Source organism: Bombina bombina, unplaced genomic scaffold, assembly GCF_027579735.1.
Source record: "Bombina bombina isolate aBomBom1 unplaced genomic scaffold, aBomBom1.pri scaffold_459, whole genome shotgun sequence".
NCBI lineage: Eukaryota > Metazoa > Chordata > Amphibia > Anura > Bombinatoridae > Bombina > Bombina bombina.
Genome location: NW_026511540.1, coordinates 254,752 through 273,432, shown reverse-complemented (window position 1 = coordinate 273,432; position 18,681 = coordinate 254,752).

Here is an 18,681-nt window from a genome sequence, read left to right as displayed (position 1 = left end):
AAAATATATTGGAATAAAGAAGGTGGCAAAAAATTGGAGAGGTGGCAACCACGAAAAGCAATTACTGATTGAAGAATCAAAATGGATATTCTCCCTTGATTGTCTGCACCCAAGGGGGTTGAATAATAAGGAAGACTTGTCTCATCTCCTGAACAACAACTGAAGATGGAAGACGTATATCTCCTGAGAGGATCGAAAATAAATACCATCTCCTCTCCAAGCAGACACAATCCCTCTCTTGAACAACAACTAAAGACAGAAGAAGTACATCCCATGAGAGAACCGAACATGAATACAATTTCCTCTCTAGATTCACTCAGTAATATAAGAAAAGACATTCATCTTTTGAAAGAACTAAAGTTAAATTACACCTCCATCCTCAAAGAAATCTATATACCCGAAGAAATTGATGGCAACCCCTCTATGATTAGGACTATCCAACAATTCGAAAAAGAAGAACAGGCCTTCCTAAGCTATGGAAATTGCAAAAAGAGGAACAGCCCTCTCCAAGCTATGAAAATGGCAAAGTAATTGGGCCCCATCGATTAGAAATAGAGTCACTCTCGCCATTTCAAACAAAATGAATATTCTAATATATAAGGAACTCAGGTGGGACACATTAAGGATACATCCCAATGATGTCTGTATAACCATAGGTGGAGATTAGACTGGAACAACAGCACTCTCCCCTTGGCGAAGATCCAACTGGAATAACAGTACTCTTCCCTTCTATCCCAAAAAAAGATCTCCCATGAAAGACAAAATTATAATTCGACTTTGGACCAGAAAAAAGAAGATAGTATCTCTGATTCATCCTTTAAAATGCCTTTACCTTTGAGAACACAATTATAAAAAATCTCCTACCATAGAAATTCCCCTCTCATTTTATATAAAAGTCTCCACATGTGAGAGCCCAATTATGAAGTATTCCTTATCACAGAGAGATCAAAGAATTTTAAAAAGACTCAGAACTTACATCATATATGGAAGTCTACCTGAGTCACATGACGTGAGACTCAAGGCTGCGATAGGAAGACATAAGACACATAAGAAAGTAAAAAATTAGGTCTTATAAGAAAATACGACTCCATACTGATATATATGTATATTTGAAGATTCTCCCAATAAGAAGAGGCGAAAATAACCCCCACACTGATATATATGTATATTTGAATATCCCCAACTGTTAGATATGGTTATTTAAATATCCTCTCAATAAGAAGAGGCGGAAATAACCCCCATACCGATATATATGTACATTTAAATATTCCCTCACAAAATTTCCATATTGATATATATGTATATTCCCCTTGCTAAATTTGGAAATAGAAGAAAAACATATCCCCCGAAATATCGAAAACAGTCAATATTTAACCCTAAATTTAATAGGTTTCATTTAAAACGCATTATTGTGTTATCTGTTATTTAATGGTTAAAATAACCAAGAATTTGATTATTAAGATACTGACGTCGGCATTGGGTTCTTAATGGAAACCAAATTTCTAGAATGGTAACGAAATCAACATGGCTAAGACTAATGATTAAAACGAAGATTATGATCATGTATAAGAACCAAAAAATTACAAAAAGTCACAAATCCCTTTTCCCCTTGGTCCTTAAATATCAGTGTAAATATTAGGTATGAAAGCTTCCACAATCCTAATATTTACATACGCAAAAAGGAGAAATATACAGTAATAGACACAGAGGGAAAAAAAACCAAACATCAGATTAAAGAAGTGTCTAATACTAAAGTCTCTTGAGGTGATCGAAAGATTAGGACATATAAGCGATCCAATTTCCAAAACCCCAACTTAACACCAAGAATAACATATAACTACATTGAAATACCAATCAAAGTATGCGTAATTGCGGCAATACAAATCTGGATTAATTGGAGAGCTTTTAATCCTCCACTATAATATGAATGAAATTAGAAATATAAAAGTACTTTAATATAAAAACCTTTAAGAAAAGGGCCGGAACTTTAGACTATGATTTCCAAAAATACACAGAATTATGAGCCAATAAGGCTGAACACAACACACGCAGCCTCCGAAACAAAATAAAAAACCAATAAGGTTTAACATAGCTTACACACCTCCAAAATTTGAGCAAATTAGAAAATACTTGAGGGCTAACCAATAGGATCAGGAAGATATCAGACTAACCAATAGGATCAGGAAGTTATCGGACTAAACACATAGCGCTGACCAATAACATAAGGGAAATATCGGACTAAATACACTGAATAATCTGAAGTGTATAAAGTACCGATTAGCTCTATAGACTATGACAAGATAAAATATAACTAGTACTATGGTAAGATAAAATACAATATTAATAGAAAAGACCGTAAAATCAAATTAACATTGTAATCATTTGAACCGGAAGTCTTATGAAACTGATTCCGGTATCGGTATACGGGCATTATAGGGATAAGGTATTTAAAGACACTTAGATTAACATAAAACCAGTCTTGAAAAAGGTCTATATTGGACCGAAACGCGTCGACTGGTGAGTAGCTTTCCATTTATTTAAACATTAGAAAAACAATCTGCACTATTATTATTTCTTTTGGCAGAAAGAAGTAATAACCTGAGTGATGCTGGAGCTGGAAATCGTCTATTGACGTTGAAGCCCAAACCCCCACTGCAGGCAACTATATATTCCACATAGACTGCTAAAGTACATAGAAGAAACGAATCACCCACATTTGGGAGCACTAGAACTTTGACTTTTAAACGAAAACTTTATATCACACTTTTTTACTTTTTTACTTTTTGATATTTTTTGATATATTTTTTATATGTTTTACATTTTTTCACATTTTTGCTCATTATCTTTCATTTAAATCATTATGGTGGTTGCAATCATGCTGGTCACTAGTGACATATAAGGTGAAAATCGGAAACACTACCTTAGGATCAAGTTTAATTTCAAGCACTCTCTGAAAGACACCCAAAATCTCTTTTTTTGTCATCCTTTTTTGTTTACTTTTTCAATATATCGGGACTGTACAGCAAAAAACCGTTCAATTTGTATTGAAATTTCTGCACCATACACTTATGTGAGATCACGTGAACACTGATTTGATATTTCTATTTTAGAAGTTTTTTACTATCAAAGTTAGCACAGCGATATATATTTTCATTTTCATTGTTGATGTTTGTGTTTTCACATTTTGATTTGTCACACAGTCACCCAAATAGAACCCGGATCCTTTATTTCTTTGCTAGCGGAGAACGGTCACTGATCCTTTAAAGGAACAGTTGATCGGTCTCACTGTGGTCACTTACAACCTAAGTGATCTGGCATAAGCGTTTAACACTACAATATATAACATGTATGGAAGCTAACAGTGTTATATAATCATACAATTCTATACATAATCTGTAGAATGGTCTGTTAACTATTGTGGATTATTCTGATAAATATAGTGGGTAGCGCTACTATAAGATCGGTTTGTACTCTTATAGAGGTGAGATATATACCTTGTTCATCCTGGCAAATTATTTTAGCAATTATTTTAGCAGGTAAACGCCAACTTAGGTTTATATCCATTTATCAACAATTTTATGTTTAGCCTTTGGAAGATTTCAAGTTAACAAATTTAAGGCATCTTTCTTTTCACAAACCTAAGGATTTCATATTTTAGAACAGAACACTTTTTTCATTGTTACATTATCTTTTATTGTTACATCATTATATTTTTATTGTTACATTATTACAAGGCATCTTATTGTGTACAATCCAACTACTCTACACAATATATATGCAACAAGTTTAGTGAACAAACCTGGAAGTATTGTCAAGAACTTGTTGTTTAATTTTAAATGTTGTAATAAATATTTATTTAACCCACATTGTAAAGGAATTGGTTTTACATTCTGAACCCAGCCGGTCCACTGGCGCTTTGATAATTTCCATTTTTTGCTTATAACCTATCTGACTTCTAGGGGTCACATATCAAAGCTAAGGGTCAATCTAGTAGTAGGCGCTAAGTGATTTCTTCTCTTTGTACCCATCGTATCCTAGGCCCACTGAGCAGCCACTACTGAGAATTAAACTATAAGAATAAAAATGGAGTCTTTTCAAAGTCTGAGACAACCCATTAATATCACTATTGACAATATAGCAAGGGAAAATCAGAATACTGAGGAAGAGGAAGAAATTTTAGATATACAGATAATCTTCAGGGAACTAGAAAAACTACTTATCTCTGAAGTGAAATACAAAGGGGAAATATCATTCCTCAAAAAATGTTTGGAATTGGGGATTGTCCCAAAGGGTTTATTAATACACAAAGACTGTGCATTCCCACTTTCAGACACTATAACAGAAAAGTGGAAGGAAGTATTGATAGAGACTTCAAAAAAACTAATACAACTTATTATAGAATATAGGGAAACACAAGTCATAAGAATAGACTCAGAAATAAAAGATAACGAGTTAATTATCCTAAACCTGGAAAATCCAGGGCCAGAAGGCAAGGAAATCATAGAAAAGAAAGAGTCTTTAGTTAAGAAAGTCAGTAAAATAAAGGAGGATATTATTAAAAAGAAAACTAAAAAATTGATTAGGGAAATAGAAAAGAAAAAGGATGAAGAAGATTTGCAAACTAAAGAATATGAGGAAAATACATCTAAGAGAGATAACGACAACGAATCTAAGGTATGGACAGAGGTTACACATAAAGGAACGCCTAAAGAGAAATTTAATTTGAAACACTCTGAGACACAACAACATACCCCCTATATGTTAGATAATTATAAAGATAAAACAAATAAAGAACGAAGATTCAGTCACAGTGACCAAAGACGTGAATACAGGAGCCGACAAAATGATCACGGACATAGAAACTTTGGAGGTTACTATACTGATAACAGATATAATAGAAGGATGTACGAAGGACCCTACAATCACCCAAGGAGGAGAGACTACTATGATGAAGAACCATATAACCACACAAGAAGGAATAATTATCAATTTGAAGAAAGGAGAGGAAGAAGGGGATATAGAATGAACCCCTATGAGGAGAAAGAAAGGGAATGGAATTATGAACATAGAAGGGAAAGAGAACGAGAATTTGACCATACAAGGAGGAATAATCATAGCAATTGGAACAATTGGAACAATTCTGAGAGAGATTGGATGGATCGAAAAATCCAAGATAGACAGATGTATCGAGAAAGAGGATATTTTCAACAAAGACGAAATGAAGAAAGAAGAGGAGTCTCTGATCGAAATTACAACTATAAGAAAAGAGACGTATATGATACACCAGGATATAAAAAGGAACAAAGGAGACCGAGGGATGAATTTGAGAATACGAGACAAAATGAAACAAATAGGGATGAAAGGCCCGAAGGAAAAATTAGGATGGCGATCGAAACTGGAAATCTAGCATTACCAAATTTAGAACTACCTCACTCTTCTTCGCCTTTTTTAGAGGTGAATCATCTAAACCAAAAAGAGGGGAAAGGGCACCAACCCATATCCAGGGCAAAAACAAAACCCACAGAGGAAAAAGGGGAGGCATCAAAATAAAAAAGAACAACAGTAAAAATGAGAAACAGGATGAGGTGGAAGGAAAAACGAACAACGAGGGGATATTCAATCTGAGTTCTTATCAACTAAATAAGGAGGAGAAATCCATTCTGAAACTAGGGTTGTCATTCGCACCCTCAAGAAGTCTAGATAAGTTCACCACTTTTGTGAATACTAAAGAGTTCATTAGAAAGCTGACTCTGAAAATATTCTTCCTGAAATCATCTCTTGAGAGGACAGCTACTGGATACAAGGAATACAGCTCGATGCCGCAAGATGACGGGTATAAACATACCAGCTTAAAGCCGAAATCGACATTCTACCCTATAAGTCATAAAGGGACAACACTAGAAACATTTGAGACAGTAGTCTGCCGAGAAATACGGGACCTCGACCCAAAGAAGCTAAATCTGAGAAAGAAAAATCTATCTGAGAGGCAATTCAAAATAATAAGACAACTGGAACAGAACCAAAACCTCACCATCAAGCCCGCAGACAAGGGCGGTGGAATTGTGGTCATGGACAGAACAAAATATAATATTGAGACGGAGAGAATATTGGGAGATGAAAATACATATCAAAAACTAAAGGAGAATCCCACTGGAACATACAAAAAGAAACTAATAGATCTCCTTAAAGAAGCAAGAGAAAACAACATTCTGAACGACAAAGAGTACAATTATATTAATGTACAATTCCCAAGGACTCCAATAATATACCATCTTCCGAAAATACATAAAGATCTCGAAAACCCCCCCGGGAGACCCATTATATCGGGGATAGGGTCATTAAGCAGCAATTTATCGGAGTATGTGGATCACCAATTACAAAAATATGTGAAAGAACGTCCATCTTACTTGAGGGACTCTACAGAAATAATAAATCTTCTTGAAGACCTCAAATGGGAAAAGGAATTCATCCTGGCCACATGCGATGTGACGGCTCTATACACGAGTATACCCCATGAGGAAGGGTTGAAGGCAGTGAAATTCTATCTCGAGAAGGATGAAGAGCTACCATCAAGACAAAGTGATTTTATATTGGACAGCATAAATTACATCCTACATCATAACTTCTTTTGTAATGATGGCAAATTCTACCGACAGATATGTGGGACGGCGATGGGGACCAGGTTCGCGCCCAGTTACGCCAATCTGTACATGGCAAAGTGGGAAGAAATCTTCTGGGAATCATGCCCAGCGAGCGCGGACCTGGTCCTCTATCGCCGTTACATAGATGATATCATACTGATCTGGAAAGGATCCCAAGAAGACCTGGAATATACCATCAATGTTATGAACCAAAACGAAGCGAATCTGCACTTCACATACGAGTGGAGCCGAACATCATTAACATATCTAGATCTGAACATAGAGGTGAGAAATGGTGCCATTGAAACATCAACATACTTCAAAAAGGTGGACAGTAATAACTACGTCCACCAGACTAGTTGTCACCATATAAATTGGAAGAACAACATCCCGAAAGGACAATTCCTGAGGATGAAAAAGAATTGCTCAGATCCCCAAAAATGGGAAGAGCAAACACGAATTATAAAAAATAAGTTCTTGGAGAGAGGGTATAAGGAGGAACTTCTGGATAAAAAGATAGAAGAAATCCGAGACATTGAGAGGAAGGAATTGACCAAATATAAAAACAAGGTCGACAGAATAGGCGATAATCAAGCTATAAATGTGCCGTTAATTACTGAATATAGCGAGAACAGCAAAATTATAGAAGATATTTTTCGCAAACATTGGAACATACTCATGGATGATGAGGTTCTTGGAGAGAAACTACCACGAAAACCGAAATTCGTATATAGAAAAACCAAAAATCTAAAAAGCAAACTAGCTCCAAGTATGCAAAAGAAAAAACCATCAGAAGTGAAAGATACATTTGGAAGAACAGTAAGAGGTTTCTACCCCTGCCATACATGCAAGGCGTGTAAGAATGGTATAAGGACCACCGAATTCCAATCCAACAACAGCTCTGAAAACTTTAAGATAAGAGACCTTATTCGATGTCAGGATAGAAATGTAGTGTACATACTACAATGCCCATGTGGCTTACAGTACGTGGGACAGACGTCTAGACCTTTAAAGGAAAGAATAAGGGAACATCTTTTGTGCATCGAGAAAATGAATAAAGAGACGGCCCTATATAGACACTTCTCCGAGAAACATTGTGGGGACATCAAGACATTAAAATATATTGGAATAAAGAAGGTGGCAAAAAATTGGAGAGGTGGCAACCACGAAAAGCAATTACTGATTGAAGAATCAAAATGGATATTCTCCCTTGATTGTCTGCACCCAAGGGGGTTGAATAATAAGGAAGACTTGTCTCATCTCCTGAACAACAACTGAAGATGGAAGACGTATATCTCCTGAGAGGATCGAAAATAAATACCATCTCCTCTCCAAGCAGACACAATCCCTCTCTTGAACAACAACTAAAGACAGAAGAAGTACATCCCATGAGAGAACCGAACATGAATACAATTTCCTCTCTAGATTCACTCAGTAATATAAGAAAAGACATTCATCTTTTGAAAGAACTAAAGTTAAATTACACCTCCATCCTCAAAGAAATCTATATACCCGAAGAAATTGATGGCAACCCCTCTATGATTAGGACTATCCAACAATTCGAAAAAGAAGAACAGGCCTTCCTAAGCTATGGAAATTGCAAAAAGAGGAACAGCCCTCTCCAAGCTATGAAAATGGCAAAGTAATTGTGCCCCATCGATTAGAAATAGAGTCACTCTCGCCATTTCAAACAAAATGAATATTCTAATATATAAGGAACTCAGGTGGGACACATTAAGGATACATCCCAATGATGTCTGTATAACCATAGGTGGAGATTAGACTGGAACAACAGCACTCTCCCATTGGCGAAGATCCAACTGGAATAACAGTACTCTTCCCTTCTATCCCAAAAAAAGATCTCCCATGAAAGACAAAATTATAATTCGACTTTGGACCAGAAAAAAGAAGATAGTATCTCTGATTCATCCTTTAAAATGCCTTTACCTTTGAGAACACAATTATAAAAAATCTCCTACCATAGAAATTCCCCTCTCATTTTATATAAAAGTCTCCACATGTGAGAGCCCAATTATGAAGTATTCCTTATCACAGAGAGATCAAAGAATTTTAAAAAGACTCAGAACTTACATCATATATGGAAGTCTACCTGAGTCACATGACGTGAGACTCAAGGCTGCGATAGGAAGACATAAGACACATAAGAAAGTAAAAAATTAGGTCTTATAAGAAAATACGACTCCATACTGATATATATGTATATTTGAAGATTCTCCCAATAAGAAGAGGCGAAAATAACCCCCACACTGATATATATGTATATTTGAATATCCCCAACTGTTAGATATGGTTATTTAAATATCCTCTCAATAAGAAGAGGCGGAAATAACCCCCATACCGATATATATGTACATTTAAATATTCCCTCACAAAATTTCCATATTGATATATATGTATATTCCCCTTGCTAAATTTGGAAATAGAAGAAAAACATATCCCCCGAAATATCGAAAACAGTCAATATTTAACCCTAAATTTAATAGGTTTCATTTAAAACGCATTATTGTGTTATCTGTTATTTAATGGTTAAAATAACCAAGAATTTGATTATTAAGATACTGACGTCGGCATTGGGTTCTTAATGGAAACCAAATTTCTAGAATGGTAACGAAATCAACATGGCTAAGACTAATGATTAAAACGAAGATTATGATCATGTATAAGAACCAAAAAATTACAAAAAGTCACAAATCCCTTTTCCCCTTGGTCCTTAAATATCAGTGTAAATATTAGGTATGAAAGCTTCCACAATCCTAATATTTACATACGCAAAAAGGAGAAATATACAGTAATAGACACAGAGGGAAAAAAAACCAAACATCAGATTAAAGAAGTGTCTAATACTAAAGTCTCTTGAGGTGATCGAAAGATTAGGACATATAAGCGATCCAATTTCCAAAACCCCAACTTAACACCAAGAATAACATATAACTACATTGAAATACCAATCAAAGTATGCGTAATTGCGGCAATACAAATCTGGATTAATTGGAGAGCTTTTAATCCTCCACTATAATATGAATGAAATTAGAAATATAAAAGTACTTTAATATAAAAACCTTTAAGAAAAGGGCCGGAACTTTAGACTATGATTTCCAAAAATACACAGAATTATGAGCCAATAAGGCTGAACACAACACACGCAGCCTCCGAAACAAAATAAAAAACCAATAAGGTTTAACATAGCTTACACACCTCCAAAATTTGAGCAAATTAGAAAATACTTGAGGGCTAACCAATAGGATCAGGAAGATATCAGACTAACCAATAGGATCAGGAAGTTATCGGACTAAACACATAGCGCTGACCAATAACATAAGGGAAATATCGGACTAAATACACTGAATAATCTGAAGTGTATAAAGTACCGATTAGCTCTATAGACTATGACAAGATAAAATATAACTAGTACTATGGTAAGATAAAATACAATATTAATAGAAAAGACCGTAAAATCAAATTAACATTGTAATCATTTGAACCGGAAGTCTTATGAAACTGATTCCGGTATCGGTATACGGGCATTATAGGGATAAGGTATTTAAAGACACTTAGATTAACATAAAACCAGTCTTGAAAAAGGTCTATATTGGACCGAAACGCGTCGACTGGTGAGTAGCTTTCCATTTATTTAAACATTAGAAAAACAATCTGCACTATTATTATTTCTTTTGGCAGAAAGAAGTAATAACCTGAGTGATGCTGGAGCTGGAAATCGTCTATTGACGTTGAAGCCCAAACCCCCACTGCAGGCAACTATATATTCCACATAGACTGCTAAAGTACATAGAAGAAACGAATCACCCACATTTGGGAGCACTAGAACTTTGACTTTTAAACGAAAACTTTATATCACACTTTTTTACTTTTTTACTTTTTGATATTTTTTGATATATTTTTTATATGTTTTACATTTTTTCACATTTTTGCTCATTATCTTTCATTTAAATCATTATGGTGGTTGCAATCATGCTGGTCACTAGTGACATATAAGGTGAAAATCGGAAACACTACCTTAGGATCAAGTTTAATTTCAAGCACTCTCTGAAAGACACCCAAAATCTCTTTTTTGTCATCCTTTTTTGTTTACTTTTTCAATATATCGGGACTGTACAGCAAAAAACCGTTCAATTTGTATTGAAATTTCTGCACCATACACTTATGTGAGATCACGTGAACACTGATTTGATATTTCTATTTTAGAAGTTTTTTACTATCAAAGTTAGCACAGCGATATATATTTTCATTTTCATTGTTGATGTTTGTGTTTTCACATTTTGATTTGTCACACAGTCACCCAAATAGAACCCGGATCCTTTATTTCTTCGCTAGCGGAGAACGGTCACTGATCCTTTAAAGGAACAGTTGATCGGTCTCACTGTGGTCACTTACAACCTAAGTGATCTGGCATAAGCGTTTAACACTACAATATATAACATGTATGGAAGCTAACAGTGTTATATAATCATACAATTCTATACATAATCTGTAGAATGGTCTGTTAACTATTGTGGATTATTCTGATAAATATAGTGGGTAGCGCTACTATAAGATCGGTTTGTACTCTTATAGAGGTGAGATATATACCTTGTTCATCCTGGCAAATTATTTTAGCAATTATTTTAGCAGGTAAACGCCAACTTAGGTTTATATCCATTTATCAACAATTTTATGTTTAGCCTTTGGAAGATTTCAAGTTAACAAATTTAAGGCATCTTTCTTTTCACAAACCTAAGGATTTCATATTTTAGAACAGAACACTTTTTTCATTGTTACATTATCTTTTATTGTTACATCATTATATTTTTATTGTTACATTATTACAAGGCATCTTATTGTGTACAATCCAACTACTCTACACACTATATATGCAACAAGTTTAGTGAACAAACCTGGAAGTATTGTCAAGAACTTGTTGTTTAATTTTAAATGTTGTAATAAATATTTATTTAACCCACATTGTAAAGGAATTGGTTTTACATTCTGAACCCAGCCGGTCCACTGGCGCTTTGATAATTTCCATTTTTTGCTTATAACCTATCTGACTTCTAGGGGTCACATATCAAAGCTAAGGGTCAATCTAGTAGTAGGCGCTAAGTGATTTCTTCTCTTTGTACCCATCGTATCCTAGGCCCACTGAGCAGCCACTACTAAGAATTAAACTATAAGAATAAAAATGGAGTCTTTTCAAAGTCTGAGACAACCCATTAATATCACTATTGACAATATAGCAAGGGAAAATCAGAATACTGAGGAAGAGGAAGAAATTTTAGATATACAGATAATCTTCAGGGAACTAGAAAAACTACTTATCTCTGAAGTGAAATACAAAGGGGAAATATCATTCCTCAAAAAATGTTTGGAATTGGGGATTGTCCCAAAGGGTTTATTAATACACAAAGACTGTGCATTCCCACTTTCAGACACTATAACAGAAAAGTGGAAGGAAGTATTGATAGAGACTTCAAAAAAACTAATACAACTTATTATAGAATATAGGGAAACACAAGTCATAAGAATAGACTCAGAAATAAAAGATAACGAGTTAATTATCCTAAACCTGGAAAATCCAGGGCCAGAAGGCAAGGAAATCATAGAAAAGAAAGAGTCTTTAGTTAAGAAAGTCAGTAAAATAAAGGAGGATATTATTAAAAAGAAAACTAAAAAATTGATTAGGGAAATAGAAAAGAAAAAGGATGAAGAAGATTTGCAAACTAAAGAATATGAGGAAAATACATCTAAGAGAGATAACGACAACGAATCTAAGGTATGGACAGAGGTTACACATAAAGGAACGCCTAAAGAGAAATTTAATTTGAAACACTCTGAGACACAACAACATACCCCCTATATGTTAGATAATTATAAAGATAAAACAAATAAAGAACGAAGATTCAGTCACAGTGACCAAAGACGTGAATACAGGAGCCGACAAAATGATCACGGACATAGAAACTTTGGAGGTTACTATACTGATAACAGATATAATAGAAGGATGTACGAAGGACCCTACAATCACCCAAGGAGGAGAGACTACTATGATGAAGAACCATATAACCACACAAGAAGGAATAATTATCAATTTGAAGAAAGGAGAGGAAGAAGGGGATATAGAATGAACCCCTATGAGGAGAAAGAAAGGGAATGGAATTATGAACATAGAAGGGAAAGAGAACGAGAATTTGACCATACAAGGAGGAATAATCATAGCAATTGGAACAATTGGAACAATTCTGAGAGAGATTGGATGGATCGAAAAATCCAAGATAGACAGATGTATCGAGAAAGAGGATATTTTCAACAAAGACGAAATGAAGAAAGAAGAGGAGTCTCTGATCGAAATTACAACTATAAGAAAAGAGACGTATATGATACACCAGGATATAAAAAGGAACAAAGGAGACCGAGGGATGAATTTGAGAATACGAGACAAAATGAAACAAATAGGGATGAAAGGCCCGAAGGAAAAATTAGGATGGCGATCGAAACTGGAAATCTAGCATTACCAAATTTAGAACTACCTCACTCTTCTTCGCCTTTTTTAGAGGTGAATCATCTAAACCAAAAAGAGGGGAAAGGGCACCAACCCATATCCAGGGCAAAAACAAAACCCACAGAGGAAAAAGGGGAGGCATCAAAATAAAAAAGAACAACAGTAAAAATGAGAAACAGGATGAGGTGGAAGGAAAAACGAACAACGAGGGGATATTCAATCTGAGTTCTTATCAACTAAATAAGGAGGAGAAATCCATTCTGAAACTAGGGTTGTCATTCGCACCCTCAAGAAGTCTAGATAAGTTCACCACTTTTGTGAATACTAAAGAGTTCATTAGAAAGCTGACTCTGAAAAGATTCTTCCTGAAATCATCTCTTGAGAGGACAGCTACTGGATACAAGGAATACAGCTCGATGCCGCAAGATGACGGGTATAAACATACCAGCTTAAAGCCGAAATCGACATTCTACCCTATAAGTCATAAAGGGACAACACTAGAAACATTTGAGACAGTAGTCTGCCGAGAAATACGGGACCTCGACCCAAAGAAGCTAAATCTGAGAAAGAAAAATCTATCTGAGAGGCAATTCAAAATAATAAGACAACTGGAACAGAACCAAAACCTCACCATCAAGCCCGCAGACAAGGGCGGTGGAATTGTGGTCATGGACAGAACAAAATATAATATTGAGACGGAGAGAATATTGGGAGATGAAAATACATATCAAAAACTAAAGGAGAATCCCACTGGAACATACAAAAAGAAACTAATAGATCTCCTTAAAGAAGCAAGAGAAAACAACATTCTGAACGACAAAGAGTACAATTATATTAATGTACAATTCCCAAGGACTCCAATAATATACCATCTTCCGAAAATACATAAAGATCTCGAAAACCCCCCCGGGAGACCCATTATATCGGGGATAGGGTCATTAAGCAGCAATTTATCGGAGTATGTGGATCACCAATTACAAAAATATGTGAAAGAACGTCCATCTTACTTGAGGGACTCTACAGAAATAATAAATCTTCTTGAAGACCTCAAATGGGAAAAGGAATTCATCCTGGCCACATGCGATGTGACGGCTCTATACACGAGTATACCCCATGAGGAAGGGTTGAAGGCAGTGAAATTCTATCTCGAGAAGGATGAAGAGCTACCATCAAGACAAAGTGATTTTATATTGGACAGCATAAATTACATCCTACATCATAACTTCTTTTGTAATGATGGCAAATTCTACCGACAGATATGTGGGACGGCGATGGGGACCAGGTTCGCGCCCAGTTACGCCAATCTGTACATGGCAAAGTGGGAAGAAATCTTCTGGGAATCATGCCCAGCGAGCGCGGACCTGGTCCTCTATCGCCGTTACATAGATGATATCATACTGATCTGGAAAGGATCCCAAGAAGACCTGGAATATACCATCAATGTTATGAACCAAAACGAAGCGAATCTGCACTTCACATACGAGTGGAGCCGAACATCATTAACATATCTAGATCTGAACATAGAGGTGAGAAATGGTGCCATTGAAACATCAACATACTTCAAAAAGGTGGACAGTAATAACTACGTCCACCAGACTAGTTGTCACCATATAAATTGGAAGAACAACATCCCGAAAGGACAATTCCTGAGGATGAAAAAGAATTGCTCAGATCCCCAAAAATGGGAAGAGCAAACACGAATTATAAAAAATAAGTTCTTGGAGAGAGGGTATAAGGAGGAACTTCTGGATAAAAAGATAGAAGAAATCCGAGACATTGAGAGGAAGGAATTGACCAAATATAAAAACAAGGTCGACAGAATAGGCGATAATCAAGCTATAAATGTGCCGTTAATTACTGAATATAGCGAGAACAGCAAAATTATAGAAGATATTTTTCGCAAACATTGGAACATACTCATGGATGATGAGGTTCTTGGAGAGAAACTACCACGAAAACCGAAATTCGTATATAGAAAAACCAAAAATCTAAAAAGCAAACTAGCTCCAAGTATGCAAAAGAAAAAACCATCAGAAGTGAAAGATACATTTGGAAGAACAGTAAGAGGTTTCTACCCCTGCCATACATGCAAGGCGTGTAAGAATGGTATAAGGACCACCGAATTCCAATCCAACAACAGCTCTGAAAACTTTAAGATAAGAGACCTTATTCGATGTCAGGATAGAAATGTAGTGTACATACTACAATGCCCATGTGGCTTACAGTACGTGGGACAGACGTCTAGACCTTTAAAGGAAAGAATAAGGGAACATCTTTTGTGCATCGAGAAAATGAATAAAGAGACGGCCCTATATAGACACTTCTCCGAGAAACATTGTGGGGACATCAAGACATTAAAATATATTGGAATAAAGAAGGTGGCAAAAAATTGGAGAGGTGGCAACCACGAAAAGCAATTACTGATTGAAGAATCAAAATGGATATTCTCCCTTGATTGTCTGCACCCAAGGGGGTTGAATAATAAGGAAGACTTGTCTCATCTCCTGAACAACAACTGAAGATGGAAGACGTATATCTCCTGAGAGGATCGAAAATAAATACCATCTCCTCTCCAAGCAGACACAATCCCTCTCTTGAACAACAACTAAAGACAGAAGAAGTACATCCCATGAGAGAACCGAACATGAATACAATTTCCTCTCTAGATTCACTCAGTAATATAAGAAAAGACATTCATCTTTTGAAAGAACTAAAGTTAAATTACACCTCCATCCTCAAAGAAATCTATATACCCGAAGAAATTGATGGCAACCCCTCTATGATTAGGACTATCCAACAATTCGAAAAAGAAGAACAGGCCTTCCTAAGCTATGGAAATTGCAAAAAGAGGAACAGCCCTCTCCAAGCTATGAAAATGGCAAAGTAATTGTGCCCCATCGATTAGAAATAGAGTCACTCTCGCCATTTCAAACAAAATGAATATTCTAATATATAAGGAACTCAGGTGGGACACATTAAGGATACATCCCAATGATGTCTGTATAACCATAGGTGGAGATTAGACTGGAACAACAGCACTCTCCCCTTGGCGAAGATCCAACTGGAATAACAGTACTCTTCCCTTCTATCCCAAAAAAAGATCTCCCATGAAAGACAAAATTATAATTCGACTTTGGACCAGAAAAAAGAAGATAGTATCTCTGATTCATCCTTTAAAATGCCTTTACCTTTGAGAACACAATTATAAAAAATCTCCTACCATAGAAATTCCCCTCTCATTTTATATAAAAGTCTCCACATGTGAGAGCCCAATTATGAAGTATTCCTTATCACAGAGAGATCAAAGAATTTTAAAAAGACTCAGAACTTACATCATATATGGAAGTCTACCTGAGTCACATGACGTGAGACTCAAGGCTGCGATAGGAAGACATAAGACACATAAGAAAGTAAAAAATTAGGTCTTATAAGAAAATACGACTCCATACTGATATATATGTATATTTGAAGATTCTCCCAATAAGAAGAGGCGAAAATAACCCCCACACTGATATATATGTATATTTGAATATCCCCAACTGTTAGATATGGTTATTTAAATATCCTCTCAATAAGAAGAGGCGGAAATAACCCCCATACCGATATATATGTACATTTAAATATTCCCTCACAAAATTTCCATATTGATATATATGTATATTCCCCTTGCTAAATTTGGAAATAGAAGAAAAACATATCCCCCGAAATATCGAAAACAGTCAATATTTAACCCTAAATTTAATAGGTTTCATTTAAAACGCATTATTGTGTTATCTGTTATTTAATGGTTAAAATAACCAAGAATTTGATTATTAAGATACTGACGTCGGCAATGGGTTCTTAATGGAAACCAAATTTCTAGAATGGTAACGAAATCAACATGGCTAAGACTAATGATTAAAACGAAGATTATGATCATGTATAAGAACCAAAAAATTACAAAAAGTCACAAATCCCTTTTCCCCTTGGTCCTTAAATATCAGTGTAAATATTAGGTATGAAAGCTTCCACAATCCTAATATTTACATACGCAAAAAGGAGAAATATACAGTAATAGACACAGAGGGAAAAAAAAACAAACATCAGATTAAAGAAGTGTCTAATACTAAAGTCTCTTGAGGTGATCGAAAGATTAGGACATATAAGCGATCCAATTTCCAAAACCCCAACTTAACACCAAGAATAACATATAACTACATTGAAATACCAATCAAAGTATGCGTAATTGCGGCAATACAAATCTGGATTAATTGGAGAGCTTTTAATCCTCCACTATAATATGAATGAAATTAGAAATATAAAAGTACTTTAATATAAAAACCTTTAAGAAAAGGGCCGGAACTTTAGACTATGATTTCCAAAAATACACAGAATTATGAGCCAATAAGGCTGAACACAACACACGCAGCCTCCGAAACAAAATAAAAAACCAATAAGGTTTAACATAGCTTACACACCTCCAAAATTTGAGCAAATTAGAAAATACTTGAGGGCTAACCAATAGGATCAGGAAGATATCAGACTAACCAATAGGATCAGGAAGTTATCGGACTAAACACATAGCGCTGACCAATAACATAAGGGAAATATCGGACTAAATACACTGAATAATCTGAAGTGTATAAAGTACCGATTAGCTCTATAGACTATGACAAGATAAAATATAACTAGTACTATGGTAAGATAAAATACAATATTAATAGAAAAGACCGTAAAATCAAATTAACATTGTAATCATTTGAACCGGAAGTCTTATGAAACTGATTCCGGTATCGGTATACGGGCATTATAGGGATAAGGTATTTAAAGACACTTAGATTAACATAAAACCAGTCTTGAAAAAGGTCTATATTGGACCGAAACGCGTTGACTGGTGAGTAGCTTTCCATTTATTTAAACATTAGAAAAACAATCTGCACTATTATTATTTCTTTTGGCAGAAAGAAGTAATAACCTGAGTGATGCTGGAGCTGGAAATCGTCTATTGACGTTGAAGCCCAAACCCCCACTGCAGGCAACTATATATTCCACATAGACTGCTAAAGTACATAGAAGAAACGAATCACCCACATTTGGGAGCACTAGAACTTTGACTTTTAAACGAAAACTTTATATCACACTTTTTTACTTTTTTACTTTTTGATATATTTTTTATATGTTTTACATTTTTTCACATTTTTGCTCATTATCTTTCATTTAAATCATTATGGTGGTTGCAATCATGCTGGTCACTAGTGACATATAAGGTGAAAATCGGAAACACTACCTTAGGATCAAGTTTAATTTCAAGCACTCTCTGAAAGACACCCAAAATCTCTTTTTTTGTCATCCTTTTTTGTTTACTTTTTCAATATATCGGGACTGTACAGCAAAAAACCGTTCAATTTGTATTGAAATTTCTGCACCATACACTTATGTGAGATCACGTGAACACTGATTTGATATTTCTATTTTAGAAGTTTTTTACTATCAAAGTTAGCACAGCGATATATATTTTCATTTTCATTGTTGATGTTTGTGTTTTCA